The sequence below is a fragment of the Sus scrofa genome, chromosome 16, assembly GCF_054392235.1.
Source record: "Sus scrofa isolate SSC_HxYL_T2T_F1_AM1 chromosome 16, Sscrofa_HxYL_maternal_Yorkshire_Landrace_v2.0, whole genome shotgun sequence".
Taxonomy (NCBI): Eukaryota; Metazoa; Chordata; class Mammalia; order Artiodactyla; family Suidae; genus Sus; species Sus scrofa.
The window spans coordinates 4,107,662-4,135,436 of NC_139398.1; positions in this window are offsets into that span (position 1 = coordinate 4,107,662).

Consider the following 27,775-nt stretch of genomic DNA (forward strand, 5'->3'; position numbering starts at 1 on the left):
AAAATCCACTGCATTCAATCATGCTGCATGGAATCCACTGCATTCAATCGGGATGCTTTGGGCCATGCTGCATAAAATCCACTGCATTCAATCATGCTGCACGTAATCCACTGCATTCAATCGGGATTCATTTTACCAGGCTGCATGGAATCCACTGCATTCAGTCACGCTGCATGGAATCCACGGCATTCAATCGGGATGCATTTTACCAGGCTGCATATAATCCAGTGCATTCAATCACGCTGCATGGAATCCAGTGCATTCAATCAGGATGCATTTTAATAAGCTGCATGGAATCCATTCAGTCATCACGCTGCATGGACTCCGCTGAATACAGTCGGGATCCATTACGCCACAATGCATGGAATCCTCTGCATTCAATCGGGATGCATTTTACCAGGCTGCATGGAATCCACTGCATTCAATCACGCTGAATGGAGTACACTGCATTCAATCACCCTGCATGGAATCCCCTGCATTCAATCGGGATGCATTTTACCACACTGCATGGAGTACACTGCATTCAATCACAATGGATGGAATCCAATGCATTCAATCGGGATGCTTTGGGCCATGCTGCAGAAAATCCACTGCATTCAATCGGGATGGACTGGGCCTCGCTGCGTGGACTCCACTGCATTCAATTGGTATCCATTGCGCTGCAATGCATGGAATCCTCTGCATTCAATGACGCTGCAAGGAATCCACTGCATTCAATCGGGATGCTTTGGGGCATGCTTCATGAAATCCACTGCATTCAATCATGCTGCATGGAATCCACTGCACTCCATCATGCTGCATAAAATCCACTGCATTCAATAGGGTTCCATTTCTTCACACTGCAGGGAATACAATGCATTCAATCGGGATGCATTTTAACACTCTGCATGGATTACACTGCTGAATAATGGATTACAGTGCTGCAATCATGCTGCATATAATCCACTGCATTCAATCGGGATGCTTTGGGCCATGCTGCATAAAATCCACTGCATTCCATCGGGATGCATTGGGCCTCGCTGCATGGACTCCACTGCATACAATCGGGATCCATTGCACCACAATGCATGGAATCTTCTGCATTCAATGACGCTGCATGGAATCCACTGCAATCAATCGGGATGCTTTGGGCCATGCTGCATAAAATCCACTGCATGCAATCATGCTGCATGGAATCCACTGCATTCAATAGGGTTCCATTGCTTCATGCTGCATGGAATCCACTGCATTCAATCACGCTGCATGGAATCCACTGCATTCAATCGGGATGCATTTTACCACGCTGAATGGAGTACACTGCATTCAATCACAATGCATGGAATCCACTGCATTGAATCGGGATGCTTTGGGCCATGCTGCATAAAATCCTCTGCATTCAATCATGCTGCATAAAATCCACTGCATTCAATAGGGTTCCATTTCTTCACACTACATGGAATACACTGCATTCAATCACGCTGTGTGGAATAAACTGCATTCAATCCGGATGCATTTAACCACGCTGCATGGATTACACTTCATTCAATCACAATGCATGGAATCCACTGCATTCTATCAGGATGCTTTGGGCCATGCTGCAAAAAATCCACTGCATTCAATAGGGTTCCATTTCTTCACGCTGCATGGAATCTACTGCATTCAATAGGGTTCCATTTCTTCACGCTGCATGGAATACACTGCATTCAATCAGGATGCATGGAATCGACTCCATTCAATCAGGATGCATTATACAACGCTGCATGGATTACCCTGCATTCAATCACAATGCATGGAATCCACTCCATTCAATCGGGATGCTTTGGGCCATGCTGCAGAAAATCCACTGCATTCAATCGGGATGCATTGGGACTCGCTGCATAGACTCCACTGCATATAATCTGGATCCATTGCACCACAATGCATGGAATGCTCTGCATTCAATGTCGCTGCATGGAATCCACTGCATTCAATCGGGATGCTTTGGGCCATGCTGCATAAAATCCACTGCATTCAATCATGCTGCATGGATTCCACTGCATTCAATCATGCTGCATAAAATCCAATGCATTCAATAGGGTTCCATTTCTTCACACTGCATGGACTTCACTGCATTCAATCACTCTGCATGAAATTCACTGCATTAGATCTGGATGCATTTTACCACGCTGCATGGATTACACTGCATTCAATGACGCTGCATGGAATCCACTGCATTCAATCGGGATGCTTTGGGCCCTGCTGCATAAAATCCACTGCATTCAATCGGGATGCATTGGGACTCGCTGCATAGACTCCACTGCATATAATCTGGATACATTGCACCACAATGCATGGAATGCTCTGCATTCAATGTCGCTGCATGGAATCCACTCCATTCAATCGGGATGCTTTGGGCCATGCTGCAGAAAATCCACTGCATTCAATCGGGATGCATTGGGACTCGCTGCATAGACTCCACTGCATATAATCTGGATACATTGCACCACAATGCATGGAATGCTCTGCATTCAATGTCGCTGCATGGAATCCACTGCATTCAATCGGGATGCTTTGGGCCATGCTGCATAAAATCCACTGCATTCAGTCATGCTGCATGGATTCCACTGCATTCAATCATGCTGCATAAAATCCAATGCATTCAATAGGGTTCCATTTCTTCACACTGCATGGACTTCACTGCATTCAATCACTCTGCATGAAATTCACTGCATTAGATCTGGATGCATTTTACCACGCTGCATGGATTACACTGCATTCAATGACGCTGCATGGAATCCACTGCATTCAATCGGGATGCTTTGGGCCCTGCTGCATAAAATCCACTGCATTCAATCGGGGTGCATTGGGCCTCGCTGCATGGACTTCACTGCATTCAATTTGTATCCATTGCCCCACAATGCATGGAATCCTCTGCATTCAACGACACTGCATGGAATCCACTGCATTCAATCATGCTGCATGGAATCCACTGCATTCAATAGGGTTCCATTTCTTCACGCTGCATGAATCCACTGCATTCAAACACGCTGCATGGAATCCACTGCATTCCATCGGGATGCTTTGGGCCATGCTGCATATAATCCACTGCATTTAATCGGGATGCATTGGGCCATGCTGCATGGACCCCACTGCATAAAATCGGGATCCATTGCGCCAAAATGCGAGGAATCATCTGCATTTAATGACGCTGCATCGAATCCACTGCATTCGATCGGGATCCATTTTACCACGCAGCGTGGATTACACTGCTTTCAATCACAATGCATGGAATCCACTGCATTCAATCACGCTGCATGGAATCCACTGCATTTAATCAAGCTACATGGAATCCACTGCATTCAATCAGGATGCATTTTACCAGGCTGCCTGGAATCCATGCATTCATCACACTGCATGGACTCCACTGCATACAATCGGGATCCATTGCGCCACAATGCATTGAATACTCTGCATTCAATGATGCTCCATCGACTCCACTGCATTCAATCAGGATGCTTTGGGCCATGCTGCATAAAATCCACTGCATTCAATCATGCTGCATGGAATCCACTGCATTCAATCATGCTGCATAATATCCACTGCATTCAAAATATTCCATTTCTTCACGCTGCATGGAATCCACTGCATTCAATCGGGATGCTTTGTGCCATGCTGCAAAAAATCCACTGCAATCAATCAGGATGCATTGGCCCTCGCTGCATGGACTCCACTGCATACAATCCGGATCCATTGCGCCACAATGCATGGAATAGTCTGCATTCAATGATGCTGCATGGAATCCACTGCATTCCATCGGGATGCATTTTACCACACTGCATGAGGTACACTGCATTCAATCACAATGGATGGATCCAATGCATTCAATCGGGATGCTTTGGGCCATGCTGCAGAAAATCCACTGCATTCAATGACGCTGCATGGAATCGACTGCATTCAATCATGCTGCATATAATCCACTTCTTACAATATGGTTCAATTTCTTCACGCTGCATGGAATCCACTGCATTCAATCACGCTGCATGGAATCCACTACATTCAATCGGGATGCATGTTCCCACGCTGCATGGAGTACACTGCATTCAATCAAAATGCATGGAATCCACTGCATTCAATCGGGATGCTTTGGGCCATGCTGCATACAATCCACTGCATTCAATCGGGATGCATTGGGCCTCACTGCATGGACTCCACTGCATATAATCGGGATCCATTACACCACAATGCATGGAATCATCTGCATTCAATGACGCTGCATGGAATCCACTGCATTCAATCGGGATGCATTTTACCAGGCTGCATGGAATCCATGCATTCATCACGCTGCATGGACTCCACTGCATACAATCGGGATCCATTGCGCCACAATGCATGGAATCCTCTGCATTCAATCAGGATGCTTTGGGCCATGCTGCATAAAATCCACTGCATTCAATCATGCTCCATTAAATCCACTGCATTCAATCAGGCTGCATAAAATACACTGCATTCAATAGGGTTCCATTACTTCACACTTCATGGAATACAGTGCATTCAATCACGCTTCATGGAATCCACTGCATTCAATCGGGATTCATTTTACCACGCTGCATGGAGTTCACTGCATTCAATCACAATGCATGGAATCCACTGCATTCAATCGGGATGCTTTGGGCCATGCCTCATAAAATCCACTGCATTCAACGACGCTGCATGGAATCCACCGAATTTAACTGGGATACATTATACTAAGCTGTATCGAATCCACTGCATTCAATCAGGATGCATTTTACCATATGGCATGGAGTTCACTGCATTCAATCATGCTACACGTAATCCACTGCATTCAATCAGGATGCTTTGGGCCATGCTGCATAAAATCCACTGCATTCAATTGGGAAGCATTTGGCCTCGCTGCATTGACTCCACTTGATAAAATCGGGATCCATTGCGCCACAATGCATGGAATCCTCTGCATTCAGTGATTCTGCATGGAATCCACTGCATTCCATTGGGATGCATTTTACCACACTACATGGAGTACACTGCATTCAATCACATTGGATCGAATCCAATGCATTCAATCGGGATGCTTTGGGCCATGCTGCAGAAAATCCACTGCATTCAATCGGGATGCACTGGGCCTCGCTGCATGGACTCCACTGCATTCAATTGGTATCCATTGCGCTGCAATGCATGGAATACTCTGCATTCAATGACGCTGCAAGGAATCCACTGCATTCAATCGGGATGCTTTGGGGCATGCTTCATGAAATCCACTGCATTCAATCATGCTGCATGGAATCCACTGCACTCCATCATGCTGCATAAAATCCACTGCATTCAATAGGGTTCCATTTCTTCATGCTGAATGGAATACAGTGCATGCAATCACGCTCCATGGACTCCACTGCATACAATCTGGATCCATTGAGCCACAATGAATGGAATCCTCTGTATTCAATGACGCTGCATGGAATCCACTGCGGTGAAACAGGATGCTTTGGGCCATGCCGCATATAATCTACTGCATTCCATTGGTAAGCATTTGGCCTCGCTGCATTGACTCCACTTGATAAAATCGGGATCCATTGCGCCACAATGCATGGAATCCTCTGAATTCAATGACGCTGCATGGAATCCACTGCAATCAATCGGGATGCTTTGGGCCATGCTGCATAAAATCCACTGCATTCAATCATGCTCCATTAAATCCACTGCATTCAATCAGGCTGCATAAAATACACTGCATTCAATAGGGTTCCATTACTTCACACTTCATGGAATACAGTGCATTCAATCACGCTTCATGGAATCCACTGCATTCAATCGGGATTCATTTTACCACGCTGCATGGAGTTCACTGCATTCAATCACAATGCATGGAATCCACTGCATTCAATCGGGATGCTTTGGGTCATGCCTCATAAAATCCACTGCATTCAATCATGCTGCATAAAATCCACTGCATTCAATAGGGTTCCATTTCTTCACACTACATGGAATACACTGCATTCAATCACGCTCTATGGAATAAACTGCATTCAATCCGGATGCATTTAACCACGCTGCATGGATTACACTTCATTCAATCACAATGCATGGAATCCACTGCATTCTATCAGGATGCTTTGGGCCATGCTGCAAAAAATCCACTGCATTCAATAGGGTTCCATTTCCTCACGCTGCATGGAATCTACTGCATTCAATAGGGTTCTATTTCTTCACGCTGCATGGAATACACTGCATTCAATCAGGATGCATGGAATCGACTCCATTCAATCAGGATGCATTATACAACGCTGCATGGATTACCCTGCATTCAATCACAATGCATGGAATCCACTCCATTCAATCGGGATGCTTTGGGCCATGCTGCAGAAAATCCACTGCATTCAATCGGGATGCATTGGGACTCGCTGCATAGACTCCACTGCATATAATCTGGATCCATTGCACCACAATGCATGGAATGCTCTGCATTCAATGTCGCTTCATGGAATCCACTGCATTCAATCGGGATGCTTTGGGCCATGCTGCATAAAATCCACTGCATTCAATCATGCTGCATGGATTCCACTGCATTCAATCATGCTGCATAAAATCCAATGCATTCAATAGGGTTCCATTTCTTCACACTGCATGGACTTCACTGCATTCAATCACACTGCATGAAATTCACTGCATTAGATCTGGATGCATTTTACCACGCTGCATGGATTACACTGCATTCAATGACGCTGCAAGGAATCCACTGCATTCAATCGGGATGCTTTGGGCCATGCCTCATAAAATCCACTTCATTCAATGACGCTGCATGGAATCGACTGCATTCAATCATGCTGCATATAATCCACTGCTTACAATAGGGTTCAATTTCTTCACGCTGCATGGAATCCACTGCATTCAATCACGCTGCATGGAATCCACTGCATTCAATCAGGATGCATGTTCCCACGCTGCATGGAGTACACTGCATTCAATCAAAATGCATGGAATCCACTGCATTCAATCGGGATGCTTTGGGCCATGCTGCATACAATCCACTGCATTCAATCGGGATGCATTGGGCCTCACTGCATGGACTCCACTGCATATAATCGGGATCCATTACACCACAATGCATGGAATCATCTGCATTCAATGACGCTGCATGGAATCCACTGCATTCAATCGGGATGCATTTTACCAGGCGGCATGGAATCCATGCATTCATCACGCTGCATGGACTCCACTGCATACAATCGGGATCCATTGCGCCACAATGCATGGAATACTCTGCATTCAATAATGCTCCATGGACTCCACTGCATTCAATCAGGATGCTTTGGGCCATGCTGCATAAAATCCACTGCATTCAATCATGCTCCATTAAATCCACTGCATTCAATCAGGCTGCATAAAATACACTGCATTCAATAGGGTTCCATTACTTCACACTTCATGGAATACAGTGCATTCAATCACGCTTCATGGAATCCACTGCATTCAATCGGGATTCATTTTACCACGCTGCATGGAGTACACTGCATTCAATCACAATGCATGGAATCCACTGCATTCAATCGGGATGCTTTGGGCCATGCCTCATAAAATCCACTGCATTCAACGACGCTGCATGGAATCCACCGAATTTAACTGGGATACATTATACTAAGCTGTATCGAATCCACTGCATTTTACCATATTGCATGGAGTTCACTGCATTCAATCATGCTACACGAAATCCACTGCATTCAATCAGGATGCTTTGGGCCATGCTGCATAAAATCCACTGCATTCAATTGGGAAGCATTTGGCCTCGCTGCATTGACTCCACTTGATAAAATCGGGATCCATTGCGCCACAATGCATGGAATCCTCTGCATTCAGTGATGCTGCATGGAATCCACTGCATTCCATCGGGGTGCATTTTACCACACTGCATGGAGTACACTGCATTCAATCACATTGGATGGAATCCAATGCATTCAATCGGGATGCTTTGGGCCATGCTGCAGAAAATCCACTGCATTCAATCGGGATGCACTGGGCCTCGCTGCATGGACTCCACTGCATTCAATTGGTATCCATTGCGCTGCAATGCATGGAATCCTCTGCATTCAATGACGCTGCAAGGAATCCACTGCATTCAATCGGGATGCTTTGGGGCATGCTTCATGAAATCCACTGCATTCAATCATGCTGCATGGAATCCACTGCACTCCATCATGCTGCATAAAATCCACTGCATTCAATAGGGTTCCATTTCTTCACACTGCAGGGAATACAATGCATTCAATCGGGATGCATTTTAACACTCTGCATGGATTACACTGCTGCATAATGGATTACACTGCTGCAATCATGCTGCATATAATCCACTGCATTCAATAGGGATGCTTTGGGCCATGCTGCATAAAATCCACTGCATTCCATCGGGATGCATTGGGCCTCGCTGCATGGACTCCACTGCATACAATCGGGATCCATTGCGCCACAATGCATGGTATCTTCTGCATTCATTGACGCTGCATGGAATCCACTGCATTCAATTGGGATGCTTTGGGCCATGCTGCATATAATCCAGTGCATTCAATTGGGATGCATTTGGCCTCGCTCCATTGACTCCACTGCATACAATAAGGATCAATTGCAACACAATGCATGGAATCCTCTGCATTCAATGATGCTCCATTGAATCCAGTGCACTCAATCAGGATGCTTTGGGCCATGCTGCATAAAATCCACTGCATTGAATCCACTGCATTCAATCAGGATGCTTTGGGCCATGCTTAATAAATTCCACTGCATTCAACGACGCTGCATGGAATCCACCGAATTTAACTGGGATACATTATACTAAGCTGTATCGAATACACTGCATTCAAGCAGGATGCATTTTACCACATTGCATGGAGTTCACTGCATTCAATCATGCTGCACGTAATCCACTGCATTCAATCAGGATGCTTTGGGCCATGCTGCATAAAATCCACTGCATTCAGTAATGCTGCACGTAATCCACTGCATTCAATCGGGATGCATTTTACCAGGCTGCATGGAATCCACTGCATTCAGTCACGCTGCATGGAATCCACGGCATTCAATCAGGATGCATTTTACCAGGCTGCATATAATCCAGTGCATTCAATCACGCTGCATGGAATCCAGTGCATTCAATCACGCTGCATGGAATCCACTGCATTCAATCAGGATGCATTTTAATAAGCTGCATGGAATACATTCAGTCATCACGCTGCATGGACTCCGCTGCATACAGTCGGGATCCATTACGCCACAATGCATGGAATCCACTGCATTCAATCACGCTGAATGGAGTACACTGCATTCAATCACGCTGCATGGAATCCCCTGCATTCAAGCGGGATGCATTTTACCACACTGCATGGAGTACACTGCATTCAATCACAATGGATGGAATCCAATGCATTCAATCGGGATGCTTTGGGCCATGCTGCAGAAAATCCACTGCATTCAATCGGGATGCACTGGGCCTCGCTTCATGGACTCCACTGCATTCAATTGGTATCCATTGCGCTGCAATGCATGGAATCCTCTGCATTCAATGACGCTGCAAGGAATCCACTGCATTCAATCGGGATGCTTTGGGGCATGCTTCATGAAATCCACTGCATTCAATCATGCTGCATGGAATCCACTGCACTCCATCATGCTGCATAAAATCCACTGCATTCAATAGGGTTCCATTTCTTCACACTGCAGGGAATACAATGCATTCAATCGGGATGCATTTTAACACTCTGCATGGATTACACTGCTGAATAATGGATTACACTGCTGCAATCATGCTGCATATAATCCACTGCATTCAATCGGGATGATTTGGGCCATGCTGCATAAAATCCACTGCATTCCATCGGGATGCATTGGGCCTCGCTGCATGGACTCCACTGCATACAATCGGGATCCATTGCACCACAATGCATGGAATCTTCTGCATTCAATGACGCTCCATGGAATCCACTGCAATCAATCGGGATGCTTTGGGCCATGCTGCATAAAATCCACTGCATGCAATCATGCTGCATGGAATCCACTGCATTCAATAGGGTTCCATTGCTTCATGCTGCATGGAATCCACTGCATTCAATCACGCTGCATGGAATCCACTGCATTCAATCGGGATGCATTTTACCACGCTGAATGGAGTACACTGCATTCAAGCACAATGCATGGAATCCACTGCATTGAATCGGGATGCTTTGGGCCATGCTGCATAAAATCCTCTGCATTCAATCATGCTGCATAAAATCCACTGCATTCAATAGGGTTCCATTTCTTCACGCTGCATGGAATCTACTGCATTCAATAGGGTTCCATTTCTTCACGCTGCATGGAATACACTGCATTCAATCAGGATGCATGGAATCGACTCCATTCAATCAGGATGCATTATACAACGCTGCATGGATTACCCTGCATTCAATCACAATGCATGGAATCCACTCCATTCAATCGGGATGCTTTGGGCCATGCTGCAGAAAATCCACTGCATTCAATCGGGATGCATTGGGACTCGCTGCATAGACTCCACTGCATATAATCTGGATCCATTGCACCACAATATATGGAATGCTCTGCATTCAATGTCGCTGCATGGAATCCACTGCATTCAATCGGGATGCTTTGGGCCATGCTGCATAAAATCCACTGCATTCAATCATGCTGCATGGATTCCACTGCATTCAATCATGCTGCATAAAATCCAATGCATTCAATAGGGTACCATTTCTTCACACTGCATGGACTTCACTGCATTCAATCACTATGCATGAAATTCACTGCATTAGATCTGGATGCATTTTACCACGCTGCATGGATTACACTGCATTCAATGACGCTGCAAGGAATCCACTGCATTCAATCGGGATGCTTTGGGCCATGCTGCATAAAATCCACTGCATTCAATCATGCTGCACGTAATCCACTGCATTCAATCGGGATGCATTTTACCAGGCTGCATGGAATCCACTGCATTCAGTCACGCTGCATGGAATCCACGGCATTCAATCGGGATGCATTTTACCAGGCTGCATATAATCCAGTGCATTCAATCACGCTGCATGGAATCCAGTGCATTCAATCACGCTGCATGGAATCCACTGCATTCAATCAGGATGCATTTTAATAAGCTGCATGGCATCCATTCAGTCATCACGCTGCATGGACTCCGCTGAATACAGTCGGGATCCATTACGCCACAATGCATGGAATCCTCTGCATTCAATCGGGATGCATTTTACCAGGCTGCATGGAATCCACTGCATTCAATCACGCTGAATGGAGTACACTGCATTCAATCACGCTGCATGGAATCCCCTGCATTCAATCGGGATGCATTTTACCACACTGCATGGAGTACACTGCATTCAATCACAATGGATGGAATCCAATGCATTCAATCGGGATGCTTTGGGCCATGCTGCAGAAAATCCACTGCATTCAATCGGGATGCACTGGGCCTCGCTGCATGGACTCCACTGCATTCAATTGGTATCCATTGCGCTGCAATGCATGGAATCCTCTGCATTCAATGACGCTGCAAGGAATCCACTGCATTCAATCGGGATGCTTTGGGGCATGCTTCATGAAATCCACTGCATTCAATCATGCTGCATGGAATCCACTGCACTCCATCATGCTGCATAAAATCCACTGCATTCAATAGGGTTCCATTTCTTCACACTGCAGGGAATACAATGCATTCAATCGGGATGCATTTTAACACTCTGCATGGATTACACTGCTGAATAATGGATTACAGTGCTGCAATCCTGCTGCATATAATCCCCTGCATTCAATCGGGATGCTTTGGGCCATGCTGCATAAAATCCACTGCATTCCATCGGGATGCATTGGGCCTCGCTGCATGGACTCCACTGCATAAAATCGGGATCCATTGCACCAAAATGCATGGAATCCTCTGAATTCAATGACGCTGCATGGAATCCACTGCAATCAATCAGGATGCTTTGGGCCATGCTGCATAAAATCCACTGCATGCAATCATGCTGCATGGAATCCACTGCATTCAATAGGGTTCCATTGCTTCATTCTGCATGGAATCCACTGCATTCAATCACGCTGCATGGAATCCACTGCATTCAATCGGGATGCATTTTACCACGCTGAATGGAGTACACTGCATTCAAGCACAATGCATGGAATCCACTGCATTGAATCGGGATGCTTTGGGCCATGCTGCATAAAATCCTCTGCATTCAATCATGCTGCATAAAATCCACTGCATTCAATAGGGTTCCATTTCTTCACACTACATGGAATACACTGCATTCAATCACGCTGTATGGAATAAACTGCATTCAATCCGGATGCATTTAACCACGCTGCATGGATTACACTTCATTCAATCACAATGCATGGAATCCACTGCATTCTATCAGGATGCTTTGGGCCATGCTGCAAAAAATCCACTGCATTCAATAGGGTTCCATTTCTTCACGCTGCATGGAATCTACTGCATTCAATAGGGTTCCATTTCTTCACGCTGCATGGAATACACTGCATTCAATCAGGATGCATGGAATCGACTCCATTCAATCAGGATGCATTATACAACGCTGCATGGATTACCCTGCATTCAATCACAATGCATGGAATCCACTCCATTCAATCGGGATGCTTTGGGCCATGCTGCAGAAAATCCACTGCATTCAATCGGGATGCATTGGGACTCGCTGCATAGACTCCACTGCATATAATCTGGATCCATTGCACCACAATGCATGGAATGCTCTGCATTCAATGTCGCTGCATGGAATCCACTGCATTCAATCGGGATGCTTTGGGCCATGCTGCATAAAATCCACTGCATTCAATCATGCTGCATGGATTCCACTGCATTCAATCATGCTGCATAAAATCCAATGCATTCAATAGGGTTCCATTTCTTCACACTGCATGGACTTCACTGCATTCAATCACTCTGCATGAAATTCACTGCATTAGATCTGGATGCATTTTACCACGCTGCATGGATTACACTGCATTCAATGACGCTGCATGGAATCCACTGCATTCAATCGGGATGCTTTGGGCCCTGCTGCATAAAATCCACTGCATTCAATCGGGATGCATTGGGACTCGCTGCATAGACTCCACTGCATATAATCTGGATACATTGCACCACAATGCATGGAATGCTCTGCATTCAATGTCGCTGCATGGAATCCACTCCATTCAATCGGGATGCTTTGGGCCATGCTGCAGAAAATCCACTGCATTCAATCGGGATGCATTGGGACTCGCTGCATAGACTCCACTGCATATAATCTGGATACATTGCACCACAATGCATGGAATGCTCTGCATTCCATGTCGCTGCATGGAATCCACTGCATTCAATCGGGATGCTTTGGGCCATGCTGCATAAAATCCACTGCATTCAGTCATGCTGCATGGATGCCACTGCATTCAATCATGCTGCATAAAATCCAATGCATTCAATAGGGTTCCATTTCTTCACACTGCATGGACTTCACTGCATTCAATCACTCTGCATGAAATTCACTGCATTAGATCTGGATGCATTTTACCACGCTGCATGGATTACACTGCATTCAATGACGCTGCATGGAATCCACTGCATTCAATCGGGATGCTTTGGGCCCTGCTGCATAAAATCCACTGCATTCAATCGGGGTGCATTGGGCCTCGCTGCATGGACTTCACTGCATTCAATTTGTATCCATTGCCCCACAATGCATGGAATCCTCTGCATTCAACGATACTGCATGGAATCCACTGCATTCAATCATGCTGCCTAAAATCCACTGCATTCAATAGGGTTCCATTTCTTCACGCTGCATGAATCCACTGCATTCAATCGGGATGCTTTGGGCCATGCTGCATAAAATCCACTGCATTCAATCATGCTGCATGGAATCCACTGCATTCAATCGGGATGCATTTTACCACGCTGCAAGGATTACACTTCATTCAATCACAATGCATGGAATCCAATGCATTCAATCGGGATGCTTTGGGCCATGCTGCATAAAATCCACTGCATTCAATCATGCTGCATGGAATCCACTGCATTCAATCGGGATGCATTTTACCACGCTGCAAGGATTACACTTCATTCAATCACAATGCATGGAATCCAATGCATTCAATCGGGATGCTTTGGGCCATGCTGCATATAATCCACTGCATTTAATCGGGATGCATTGGGCCATGCTGCATGGACCCCACTGCATAAAATCGGGATCCATTGCGCCAAAATGCGAGGAATCATCTGCATTTAATGACGCTGCATCGAATCCACTGCATTCGATCGGGATCCATTTTACCACGCAGCGTGGATTACACTGCTTTCAATCACAATGCATGGAATCCACTGTATTCAATCGGGATGCTTTGGGCCATACTGCATAAAATCCACTGCATTCAATCTTGCTGCATGGAATCCAATGCATTCAATCATGCTGCATAAAATCCATGCATTCAAGAGGGTTCCAATTCTTCACACTGCATGGAATCCACTGCATTCAATCGGGATGCATTTTACCACGCTGCATATATTACACTGCATTGAATTGCAATGCATAGAATTCACTGCATTCAATCGGGAAGCATTTTACACCACTGCATGGAATCCACTGCATTTAATCACGCTACATGTAATCCATGGAATTTAATCGGGATTCATTTTACTAAGCTGTATGTCATTGACTGCATTTAATCACACTGCATGGAATCCACTGCATTCAATTGGGATTCATTTTACAAGGCTGCATGGAGTTGACTGCATTCAATCACAATACATGGAATCCACTGCATTCAATCGGGATGCTTTGGGCCATGCTGCATAAAATCCACTGCATTCAATTGGGTTCCATGTCTTCACTCTGCATGGAATACACTGCATTCAATCACGCTGCATGGAATCCCCTGCATTCAATCGGGATGCATTCTACCTTGCTGCATGGAGTTCACTGCATCCAATCACAATGCATGGAATCCACTGCATTCAATCGGGATGCTTTGGGCCATGCTGCATAAAATCCACTGCATTCAATCATGCTGCATGGAATCCACTGCATTCAATCGGGATGCTTTGGATCATGCTGCAAAAAAATCCACTGCATTCAATCGGGATGCATTGGGCCTCGCTTCATGGACTCCAGTGCATACAGTCGGGATCCATTGCACCACAATGCATGGAATCCTCTGCATTCAATGACGCTGCATGGAATCCACTGCATTCAATCGGGATGCTTTGGGCCATGCCTCATAAAATCCACTTCATTCAATGACGCTGCATGGAATTGACTGCATTCAATCATGCTGCATATAATCCACTGCTTACAATAGGGTTCAATTTCTTCACGCTGCATGGAATCCACTGCATTCAATCACGCTGCATGGAATCCACTGCATTCAATCAGGATGCATGTTCCCACGCTGCATGGAGTACACTGCATTCAATCAAAATGCATGGAATCCACTGCATTCAATCGGGATGCTTTGGGCCATGCTGCATACAGTCCACTGCATTCAATCGGGATGCATTGGGCCTCACTGCATGGACTCCACTGCATATAATCGGGATCCATTACACCACAATGCATGGAATCATCTGCATTCAATGACGCTGCATGGAATCCACTGCATTCAATCGGGATGCATTTTACCAGGCGGCATGGAATCCATGCATTCATCACGCTGCATGGACTCCACTGCATACAATCGGGATCCATTGCGCCACAATGCATGGAATACTCTGCATTCAATAATGCTCCATGGACTCCACTGCATTCAATCAGGATGCTTTGGGCCATGCTGCATAAAATCCACTGCATTCAATCATGCTCCATTAAATCCACTGCATTCAATCAGGCTGCATAAAATACACTGCATTCAATAGGGTTCCATTACTTCACACTTCATGGAATACAGTGCATTCAATCACGCTTCATGGAATCCACTGCATTCAATCGGGATTCATTTTACCACGCTGCATGGAGTTCACTGCATTCAATCACAATGCATGGAATCCACTGCATTCAATCGGGATGCTTTGGGCCATGCCTCATAAAATCCACTGCATTCAACAACGCTGCATGGAATCCACCGAATTTAACTGGGATACATTATACTAAGCTGTATCGAATCCACTGCATTCAATCAGGATGCATTTTACCATATTGCATGGAGTTCACTGCATTCAATCATGCTACACGTAATCCACTGCATTCAATCAGGATGCTTTTGGCCATGCTGCATAAAATCCACTGCATTCAATCATGCTGCACGTAATCCACTGCATTCAATCGGGATGCATTTTACCAGGCTGCCTGGAATCCATGCATTCATCACACGGCATGGACTCCACTGCATAAAATCGGGATCCATTGCACCACAATGCATGGAATACTCTGCATTCAATGACGCTGCAGGGAATCCACTGCATTCAATCGGGATGCTTTGGGCCATGCCTCATAAAATCCACTTCATTCAATGACGCTGCATGGAATCGACTGCATTCAATCATGCTGCATATAATCCACTGCTTACAATAGGGTTCAATTTCTTCACGCTGCATGGAATCCACTGCATTCAATCACGCTGCATGGAATCCACTGCATTCAATCAGGATGCATGTTCCCACGCTGCATGGAGTACACTGCATTCAATCAAAATGCATGGAATCCACTGCATTCAATCGGGATGCTTTGGGCCATGCTGCATACAATCCACTGCATTCAATCGGGATGCATTGGGCCTCACTGCATGGACTCCACTTCATATAATCGGGATCCATTACACCACAATGCATGGAATCATCTGCATTCAATGACGCTGCATGGAATCCACTGCATTCAATCGGGATGCATTTTACCAGGCTGCATGGAATCCATGCATTCATCACGCTGCATGGACTCCACTGCATACAATCGGGATCCATTGCGCCACAATGCATGGAATACTCTGCATTCAGTAATGCTCCATGGACTCCACTGCATTCAATCAGGATGCTTTGGGCCATGCTGCATAAAATCCACTGCATTCAATCATGCTCCATTAAATCCACTGCATTCAATCAGGCTGCATAAAATACACTGCATTCAATAGGGTTCCATTACTTCACACTTCATGGAATACAGTGCATTCAATCACGCTTCATGGAATCCACTGCATTCAATCGGGATTCATTTTACCACGCTGCATGGAGTTCACTGCATTCAATCACAATGCATGGAATCCACTGCATTCAATCGGGATGCTTTGGGCCATGCCTCATAAAATCCACTGCATTCAACGACGCTGCATGGAATCCACCGAATTTAACTGGGATACATTATACTAAGCTGTATCGAATCCACTGCATTCAATCAGGATGCATTTTACCATATGGCATGGAGTTCACTGCATTCAATCATGCTACACGTAATCCACTGCATTCAATCAGGATGCTTTGGGCCATGCTGCATAAAATCCACTGCATTCAATCATGCTGCACGTAATCCACTGCATTCAATCGGGATGCATTTTACCAGGCTGCCTGGAATCCATGCATTCATCACACGGCATGGACTCCACTGCATAAAATCGGGATCCATTGCGCCAAAATGCATGGAATCCTCTGCATTCAATGACGCTGCATGGAATCCACTGCATTCAATCGGGATGCTTTGGGCCATGCCTCATAAAATCCACTTCATTCAATGACGCTGCATGGAATCGACTGCATTCAATCATGCTGCATATAATCCACTGCTTACAATAGGGTTCAATTTCTTCACGCTGCATGGAATCCACTGCATTCAATCACGCTGCATGGAATCCACTGCATTCAATCAGGATGCATATTCCCACGCTGCATGGAGTACACTGCATTCAATCAAAATGCATGGAATCCACTGCATTCAATCGGGATGCTTTGGGCCATGCTGCATACAATCCACTGCATTCAATCGGGATGCATTGGGCCTCACTGCATGGACTCCACTGCATATAATCGGGATCCATTACACCACAATGCATGGAATCATCTGCATTCAATGACGCTGCATGGAATCCACTGCATTCAATCGGGATGCATTTTACCAGGCGGCATGGAATCCATGCATTCATCACGCTGCATGGACTCCACTGCATACAATCGGGATCCATTGCGCCACAATGCATGGAATACTCTGCATTCAATAATGCTCCATGGACTCCACTGCATTCAATCAGGATGCTTTGGGCCATGCTGCACGTAATCCACTGCATTCAATCGGGATGCATTTTACCAGGCTGCCTGGAATCCATGCATTCATCACACGGCATGGACTCCACTGCATACAATCGGGATCCATTGCACCACAATGCATGGAATACTCTGCATTCAATGACGCTGCATGGAATCCACTGCATTCAATCGGGATGCTTTGGGCCATGCCTCATAAAATCCACTTCATTCAATGACGCTGCATGGAATCGACTGCATTCAATCATGCTGCATATAATCCACTGCTTACAATAGGGTTCAATTTCTTCACGCTGCATGGAATCCACTGCATTCAATCACGCTGCATGGAATCCACTGCATTCAATCAGGATGCATGTTCCCACGCTGCATGGAGTACACTGCATTCAATCAAAATGCATGGAATCCACTGCATTCAATCGGGATGCTTTGGGCCATGCTGCATACAATCCACTGCATTCAATCGGGATGCATTGGGCTTCACTGCATGGACTCCACTGCATATAATCGGGATCCATTACACCACAATGCATGGAATCATCTGCATTCAATGACGCTGCATGGAATCCACTGCATTCAATCGGGATGCATTTTACCAGGCTGCATGGAATCCATGCATTCATCACGCTGCATGGACTCCACTGCATACAATCGGGATCCATTGCGCCACAATGCATGGAATACTCTGCATTCAATAATGCTCCATGGACTCCACTGCATTCAATCAGGATGCTTTGGGCCATGCTGCATAAAATCCACTGCATTCAATCATGCTCCATTAAATCCACTGCATTCAATCAGGCTGCATAAAATACAATGCATTCAATAGGGTTCCATTACTTCACACTTCATGGAATACAGTGCATTCAATCACGCTTCATGGAATCCACTGCATTCAATCGGGATTCATTTTACCACGCTGCATGGAGTTCACTGCATTCAATCACAATGCATGGACTCCACTGCATTCAATCGGGATGCTTTGGGCCATGCCTCATAAAATCCACTGCATTCAACGACGCTGCATGGAATCCACCGAATTTAACTGGGATACATTATACTAAGCTGTATCGAATCCACTGCATTCAATCAGGATGCATTTTACCATATGGCATGGAGTTCACTGCATTCAATCATGCTACACGTAATCCACTGCATTCAATCAGGATGCTTTGGGCCATGCTGCATAAAATCCACTGCATTCAATCATGCTGCACGTAATCCACTGCATTCAATCGGGATGCATTTTACCAGGCTGCATGGAATCCACTGCATTCAATCACGCTGCATGAAATCCACTGCATTCAATCACGCTGCATGGAATCCACTGCATTCAATCGGGATGCATTTTACCAGGCTGCCTGGAATCCATGCATTCATCACACTGCATGGACTCCACTGCATACAATCGGGATCCATTGCGCCACAATGCATGGAATACTCTGCATTCAATGATGCTCCATGGAATCCACTGCATTCAATCAGGATGCTTTGGGCCATGCAGCATAAAATCCACTGCATTCAATCATGCTGCATGGAATCCACTGCATTCAATCATGCTGCATAATATCCACTGCATTCAAAATGTTCCATTTCTTCACGCTGCATGGAATCCACTGCATTCAATCGGGATGCATTTTACCTCACTGCATGGAGTACACTGCATTCAATCTCAATGCATGGAATCCACTGCATTCAATCGGGATGTTTTGGGCCATGCTGCAAAAAATCCACTGCAATCAATCAGGATGCATTGGGCCTCGCTGCATGGACTCCACTGCATACAATCGGGATTCATTGCGCCACAATGCATGGAATCCACTGCATTCAATGATGCTGCATGGAATCCACTGCATTCCATCAGGATGCATTTTACCACACTGCATAGAGTATACTGCATTCAATCACAATGGATGGAATCCAATGCATTCAATCGGGATGCTTTGGGCCATGCTGCAGAAAATCCACTGCCTTCAATCGGGATGCACTGGGCCTCGCTGCATGGACTCCACTGCATTCAATTGGTATCCATTGCGCTGCAATGCATGGAATCCTCAGCATTCAATGACGCTGCAAGTAATCCACTGCATTCTATCGGGATGCTTTGGGGCATGCTTCATGAAATCCACTGCATTCAATCATGCTGCATGGAATCCACTGCACTCCATCATGCTGCATAAAATCCACTGCATTCAATAGGGTTCCATTTCTTCACACTGCAGGGAATACAATGCATTCAATCGGGATGCATTTTAACACTCTGCATGGATTACACTGCTGCATAATGGATTACACTGCTGCAATCATGCTGCATATAATCCACTGCATTCAATCGGGATGATTTGGGCCATGCTGCATAAAATCCACTGCATTCCATCGGGATGCATTGGGCCTCGCTGCATGGACTCCACTGCATACAATCGGGATCCATTGTGCCACAATGCATGGGATCTTCTGCATTCATTGACGCTGCATGGAATCCACTGCATTCAATTGGGATGCTTTGGGCCATGCTGCATATAATCCAGTGCATTCAATTGGGATGCATTTGGCCTCGCTCCATTGACTCCACTGCATACAATAAGGATCAATTGCAACACAATGCATGGAAACCTCTGCATTCAATGATGCTCCATTGAATCCAGTGCACTCAATCAGGATGCTTTGGGTCATGCTGCATAAAATCCACTGCATTGAATCCACTGCATTCAATCAGGATGCTTTGGGCCATGCTTAATAAATTCCACTGCATTCAATGACGCTGCATGGAATCCACCGAATTTAACTGGGATACATTATACTAAGCTGTATCGAATACACTGCATTCAATCAGGATGCATTTACCACATTGCATGGAGTTCACTGCATTCAATCATGCTGCACGTAATCCACTGCATTCAATCAGGATGCTTTGGGCCATGCTGCATAAAATCCACTGCATTCAATCATGCTGCACGTAATCCACTGCATTCAATCGGGATGCATTTTACCAGGCTGCATGGAATCCACTGCATTCAGTCACGCTGCATGGAATCCACTGCATTCAATCGGGATGCATTTTACCAGGCTGCATGGAATCCAGTGCATTCAATCACGCTGCATGGAATCCAGTGCATTCAATCACGCTGCATGGAATCCACTGCATTCAATCAGGATGCATTTTAATAAGCTGCATGGAATCCATTCTGTCATCACGCTGCATGGACTCCTCTGCATACAGTCGGGATCCATTACGCCACAATGCATGGAATCCTCTGCATTCAATCGGGATGCATTTTACCAGGCTGCCTGGAATCCATGCATTCATCACACTGCATGGACTCCACTGCATACAATCGGGATCCATTGCGCCACAATGCATGGAATACTCTGCATTCAATGATGCTACATGGAATCCACTGCATTCAATCAGGATGCTTTGGGCCATGCTGCATAAAATCCACTGCATTCAATCATGCTGCATGGAATCAACTGCATTCAATCGGGATGCATTTTACCTCGCTGCATGGAGTACACTGCATTCAATCTCAATGCATGGAATCCACTGCATTCAATCGGGATGCTTTGGGCCATGCTGCAAAAAATCCACTGCAATCAATCAGGATGCATTGGGCCTCGCTGCATGGACTCCACTGCATACAATCGGGATCCATTGCGCCACAATGCATGGAATCCTCTGCATTCAATGATGCTGCATGGAATCCACTGCATTCCATCGGGATGCATTTTACCACACTGCATGGAGTACACTGCATTCAATCACAATGGATGGAATCCAATGCATTCAATCGGGATGCTTTGGGCCATGCTGCAGAAAATCCACTGCATTCAATCGGGATGCACTGGGCCTCGCTGCATGGACTCCACTGCATTCAATTGGTATCCATTGCGCTGCAATGCATGGAATCCTCTGCATTCAATGACGCTGCATGGAATCCACTGCATTCTATCGGGATGCTTTGGGGCATGCTTCATGAAATCCACTGCATTCAATCATGCTGCATGGAATCCACTGCACTCCATCATGCTGCATAAAATCCACTGCATTCAATAGGGTTCCATTTCTTCACACTGCAGGGAATACAATGCATTCAATCGGGATGCATTTTAACACTCTGCATGGATTACACTGCTGCAAACATGCTGCATATAATCCACTGCATTCAATCATGCTGCATGGAATCCACTGCATTCAATCATGCTGCATAATATCCACTGCATTCAAAATATTCCATTTCTTCACGCTGCATGGAATCCACTGCATTCAATCGGGATGCTTTGGGCCATGCTGCAAAAAATCCACTGCAATCAATCAGGATGCATTGGCCCTCGCTGCATGGACTCCACTGCATACAATCCGGATCCATTGCACCACAATGCATGGAATAGTCTGCATTCAATGATGCTGCATGGAATCCACTGCATTCCATCGGGATGCATTTTACCACACTGCATGGAGTACACACTGCATTCAATCACAATGGATGGATCCACTGCATTCAATCGGGATGCTTTGGGCCATGCTGCATAAAATCCACTGCATTCAATCATGCTGCATGGATTCCACTGCATTCAATCATGCTGCATAAAATCCAATGCATTCAATAGGGTTCCATTTCTTCACACTGCATGGACTTCACTGCATTCAATCACACTGCATGAAATTCACTGCATTAGATCTGGATGCATTTTACCACGCTGCATGGATTAAACTGCATTCAATGACGCTGTATGGAATCCACTGCATTCAATCGGGATGCTTTGGGCCCTGCTGCATAAAATCCACTGCATTCAATCGGGGTGCATTGGGCCTCGCTGCATGGACTTCACTGATTTCAATTTGTATCCATTGCCCCACAATGCATGGAATCCTCTGCATTCAACGACACTGCATGGAATCCACTGCATTCAATCATGCTGCCTAAAATCCACTGCATTCAATAGGGTTCCATTTCTTCACGCTGCATGAATCCACTGCATTCAAACACGCTGCATGGAATCCACTGCATTCAATCGGGATGCTTTGGGCCATGCTGCATAAAATCCACTGCATTCAATCATGCTGCATGGAATCCACTGCATTCAATCGGGATGCATTTTACCACGCTGCAAGGATTACACTTCATTCAATCACGCTGCATGGAATCCAATGCATTCTATCGGGATGCTTTGGGCCATGCTGCATATACTCCACTGCATTTAATCGGGATGCTTTGGGCCATGCTGAATAAAATCCACTGCATTCAATCATGCTGCATGGAATCCACTGCATTCAATCGGGATGCAATTTACCACGCTGAATGGAGTACACTGCATTCAATCATGCTGCAGGGATTCCCCTGCATTCAATCGGGATGCTTTGGATCATGCTGCAAAAAAATCCACTGCATTCAATCGGGATGCATTGGGCCTCGCTTCATGGACTCCAGTGCATACAGTCGGGATCCATTGCACCACAATGCATGGAATCCTCTGCATTCAATGACGCTGCATGGAATCCACTGCATTCAATCGGGATGCATTTTACCAGGCTGCATGGAATCCATGCATTCATCACGCTGCATGGACTCCACTGCATACAATCGGGATCCATTGCGCCACAATGCATGGAATACTCTGCATTCAGTAATGCTCCATGGACTCCACTGCATTCAATCAGGATGCTTTGGGCCATGCTGCATAAAATCCACTGCATTCAATCATGCTCCATTAAATCCACTGCATTCAATCAGGCTGCATAAAATACACTGCATTCAATAGGGTTCCATTACTTCACACTTCATGGAATACAGTGCATTCAATCACGCTTCATGGAATCCACTGCATTCAATCGGGATTCATTTTACCACGCTGCATGGAGTTCACTGCATTCAATCACAATGCATGGAATCCACTGCATTCAATCGGGATGCTTTGGGCCATGCCTCATAAAATCCACTGCATTCAACGACGCTGCATGGACTCCACTGCATACAATCGGGATCCATTGCGCCACAATGCATGGAATACTCTGCATTCAATAATGCTCCATGGACTCCACTGCATTCAATCAGGATGCTTTGGGCCATGCTGCACGTAATCCACTGCATTCAATCGGGATGCATTTTACCAGGCTGCCTGGAATCCATGCATTCATCACACGGCATGGACTCCACTGCATACAATCGGGATCCATTGCACCACAATGCATGGAATACTCTGCATTCAATGACGCTGCAGGGAATCCACTGCATTCAATCGGGATGCTTTGGGCCATGCTGCATACAATCCACTGCATTCAATCGGGATGCATTGGGCCTCACTGCATGGACTCCACTGCATATAATCGGGATCCATTACACCACAATGCATGGAATCATCTGCATTCAATGACGCTGCATGGAATCCACTGCATTCAATCGGGATGCATTTTACCAGGCTGCATGGAATCCATGCATTCATCACGCTGCATGGACTCCACTGCATACAATCGGGATCCATTGCGCCACAATGCATGGAATACTCTGCATTCAGTAATGCTCCATGGACTCCACTGCATTCAATCAGGATGCTTTGGGCCATGCTGCATAAAATCCACTGCATTCAATCATGCTCCATTAAATCCACTGCATTCAATCAGGCTGCATAAAATACACTGCATTCAATAGGGTTCCATTACTTCACACTTCATGGAATACAGTGCATTCAATCACGCTTCATGGAATCCACTGCATTCAATCGGGATTCATTTTACCACGCTGCATGGAGTTCACTGCATTCAATCACAATGCATGGAATCCACTGCATTCAATCGGGATGCTTTGGGCCATGCCTCATAAAATCCACTGCATTCAACGACGCTGCATGGAATCCACCGAATTTAACTGCGATACATTATACTAAGCTGTATCGAATCCACTGCATTCAATCAGGATGCATTTTACCATATGGCATGGAGTTCACTGCATTCAATCATGCTATACGTAATCCACTGCATTCAATCAGGATGCTTTGGGCCATGCTGCATAAAATCCACTGCATTCAATCATGCTGCACGTAATCCACTGCATTCAATCGGGATGCATTTTACCAGGCTGCATGGAATCCACTGCATTCAATCACGCTGCATGGAATCCACTGCATTCAATCGGGATGCATTTTACCAGGCTGCATGGAATCCACTGCATTCAATCACGCTGCATGGAATCCACTGCATTCAATCACGCTGCATGGAATCCACTGCATTCAATCGGGATGCATTTTACCAGGCTGCCTGGAATCCATGCATTCATCACACTGCATGGACTCCACTGCATACAATCGGGATCCATTGCGCCACAATGCATGGAATACTCTGCATTCAATGATGCTCCATGGAATCCACTGCATTCAATCAGGATGCTTTGGGCCATGCTGCATAAAATCCACTGCATTCAATCATGCTGCATGGAATCCACTGCATTCAATCATGCTGCATAATATCCACTGCATTCAAAATGTTCCATTTCTTCACGCTGCATGGAATGCACTGCATTCAATCGGGATGCATTTTACCTCACTGCATGGAGTACACTGCATTCAATCTCAATGCATGGAATCCACTGCATTCAATCGGGATGTTTTGGGCCATGCTGCAAAAAATCCACTGCAATCAATAAGGATGCATTGGCCCTCGCTGCATGGACTCCACTGCATACAATCGGGATTCATTGCGCCACAATGCATGGAATCCTCTGCATTCAATGATGCTGCATGGAATCCACTGCATTCAATTGGGATTCATTTTACAAGGCTGCATGGAGTTGACTGCATTCAATCACAATACATGGAATCCACTGCATTCAATCGGGATGCTTTGGGCCATGCTGCATAAAATCCACTGCATTCAATTGGGTTCCATGTCTTCACTCTGCATGGAATACACTGCATTCAATCACGCTGCATGGAATCCCCTGCATTCAATCGGGATGCATTCTACCTTGCTGCATGGAGTTCACTGCATCCAATCACAATGCATGGAATCCACTGCATTCAATCGGGATGCTTTGGACCATGCTGCATAAAATCCACTGCATTCAATCATGCTGCATGGAATCCACTGCATTCAATCGGGATGCATTTTACCACGCTGCATGGATTACACTTCATTCAATCACAATGCATGGAATCCACTGCATTCTATCGGGATGCTTTGGGCCATGCTGCATATAATCCACTTCATTCAATCGGGATGCTTTGGGCCATGCTGAATAAAATCCACTGCATTCAATCATGCTGCATGGAATCCACTGCATTCAATCGGGATGCAATTTACCACGCTGAATGGAGTACACTGCATTCAATCATGCTGCATGGATTCCCCTGCATTCAATCGGGATGCTTTGGATCATGCTGCAAAAAAATCCACTGCATTCAATCGGGATGCATTGGGCCTCGCTTCATGGACTCCAGCGCATACAGTCGGGATCCATTGCACCACAATGCATGGAATCCTCTGCATTCAATGACGCTGCATGGAATCCACTGCATTCAATCGGGATGCTTTGGGCCATGCCTCATAAAATCCACTGCATTCAACGACGCTGCATGGAATCCACCGAATTTAACTGGGATACATTATACTAAGCTGTATCGAATCCACTGCATTCAATCAGGATGCATTTTACCATATGGCATGGAGTTCACTGCATTCAATCATGCTACACGTAATCCACTGCATTCAATCAGGATGCTTTGGGCCATGCTGCACGTAAACCACTGCATTCAATCGGGATGCATTTTACCAGGCTGCCTGGAATCCATGCATTCATCACACGGCATGGACTCCACTGCATACAATCGGGATCCATTGCACCACAATGCATGGAATACTCTGCATTCAATGACGCTGCAGGGAATCCACTGCATTCAATCGGGATGCTTTGGGCCATGCCTCATAAAATCCACTTCATTCAATGACGCTGCATGGAATCGACTGCATTCAATCATGCTGCATATAATCCACTGCTTACAATAGGGTTCAATTTCTTCACGCTGCATGGAATCCACTGCATTCAATCACGCTGCATGGAATCCACTGCATTCAATCAGGATGCATGTTCCCACGCTGCATGGAGTACACTGCATTCAATCAAAATGCATGGAATGCACTGCATTCAATCGGGATGCTTTGGGCCATGCTGCATACAATCCACTGCATTCAATCGGGATGCATTGGGCCACACTGCATGGACTCCACTGCATATAATCGGGATCCATTACACCACAATGCATGGAATCATCTGCATTCAATGACGCTGCATGGAATCCACTGCATTCAATCGGGATGCATTTTACCAGGCTGCATGGAATCCATGCATTCATCACGCTGCATGGACTCCACTGCATACAATCGGGATCCATTGCGCCACAATGCATGGAATACTCTGCATTCAGTAATGCTCCATGGACTCCACTGCATTCAATCAGGATGCTTTGGGCCATGCTGCATAAAATCCACTGCATTCAATCATGCTCCATTAAATCCACTGCATTCAATCAGGCTGCATAAAATACACTGCATTCAATAGGGTTCCATTACTTCACACTTCATGGAAT